Here is a 1,968-nt window from a genome sequence, read left to right on the forward strand (position 1 = left end):
TCTGGTCAAATTCACCTTTAAGAATGAAAGAGAAATAAAGATATTTTCAAATGAAGGAAAACTAAGAAAATTTGTAACCAACAGACTAATCTAAAACAATGGCTAAATTAAATTTTGAAGCCAAAAAGAAATGATAAGAAATCTTAGAACATCAGGAAGGAAAAAAGAACAATGGAAAGAACAAAAACATAGTTAAATAAATAGGCTCTTCTCTTGTGTTTCCTAAAATACGATTGAGGCTTGAAACAAAACATACAACATTGTCAGATGTGGTTCCTCAGCGCACAGAGAGGGAACATTTAGAGCAAGTATATCATGCGTAAGGGAAGGCAAAGGGGTTTGAAGGAGGTAAAGTATCTATGCTGGATCTGGTAAAGTATTGGCATCAGTAGATTGCAATAAACTATGTCTATATAACACTTACAGTAACTACTAAAAAACTATCCTAACAGGTATAGCCCAAAATACTATAGATAAATCAAAATGGATTTTTTTTATTTTTTATTTTTTGGACTTTTTTTAAAAGTTCAAGCAACGCACAGGAAGTGTAGAGAATTGAAAAACAGACATAACCGTCAGAAATCAAAAACTAAGATGGCAGACTTAAGTTCTAATATACTAGTAATTACTTTAACTGTAAATTATCAGACATGAAATAAAATTCAGAAATTGGCACAGTGGATTAAAAAAAACCAACTCTACATAGGGGCATTAGTAAAAAAAAAAAAAAAAAAAGCCAGTCTGAAAAGGTCACATATTTTATGACTCCCTTTATATATCATTCTTAAAACATTAAAATTATAGAATGGTAATGGTTGCCTGTGGTTGGGGATGGTTGGAAGAAGGAAGGGTGGGTGTAACTATAAAGGGATAGCACGAGAGTTATCTTTGTAGTGATAGAATAATCTTGATTGGAGTGATAGTTACTTGACTCTACACCTGTAATAAAGTGAAGTAGTGCTCTACACAAATATTGTACCAATGTCAATTTCCTGGCTTTAATATTGCACTATAGTTATACAAAATGTAACCATTAGGGGGATCTGAGTCAGCAGTATACAGGACCTCTCAAATATTTTTGCTAATCCCTGTGGATCTATAATTAATTCAAAATAAAAAGTATTTAAAAAGAAAAAGTACAAAAAATTAGAAAGGAAAACACATAAATATTTTTATTTCAGGGAACTTAGAGAAAGGATCACATAGCACAGTGTTGCTGGGAAAAACAATGAAAGTTCAAGATCAACCGTGGGAAAAATTATTGGTTTGAAAGAGCCCTGTTGTGAGTTGTGAAGAAAGACGATCATAGTGGCAACAAAGATATTTAAAAACCTGTAAAGAGAAATGTATTGTGTATATCTGTGTGTGTGTCTGTGTGTGTATATATCAGGCAGTAGCAAAGAGCAAAATGGAAACTATAAATATAGTGACTAATTCTTAAAGAAAGATAAAAATTAATTTGTGTTTTTGAAGTTTTATTTTTATATAGGAGGATATACTGAAATTTATTAACTGAATGACCTATTCACCCCCTAAGAATAAACATTTTCTTCTTGAAGGGCTTTGAAAATATTTTATGATCCATATCAAAGAGCTTAGGACAATTAAGAGGATTTTTGTAGCATCTCTTAGTTTATCCCTTGTGATAACTAAATCTCTAATACAGCCTACTTCTAAAAGATACTTGGCCTTTGAATTTCAATTTCCATCTATCTTCGCTTTGCCTTGGCAATTAAGTATCCTTATAACACTGAGCTCACTTTATTGGTGGTAAAAAATAGTAGAGATATAGAAGAAGCTCAAGGGTCATAGTAATTTTCTGCTTGCATAAAGATCTATTATAACAAGTGAACTGAATTAAGGAAATAACTATAGCATTACTTCAAAGTATATCAGAGCTTAGTTTGGTTTCATAAACAAGAAAGATTTGTTGTAATTCTATGGAGATAATTTTCAAAAAACCGCTCT

Source organism: Ursus maritimus, unplaced genomic scaffold, assembly GCF_017311325.1.
Source record: "Ursus maritimus isolate PB19 unplaced genomic scaffold, ASM1731132v1 scaffold_1, whole genome shotgun sequence".
Lineage (NCBI taxonomy): Eukaryota > Metazoa > Chordata > Mammalia > Carnivora > Ursidae > Ursus > Ursus maritimus.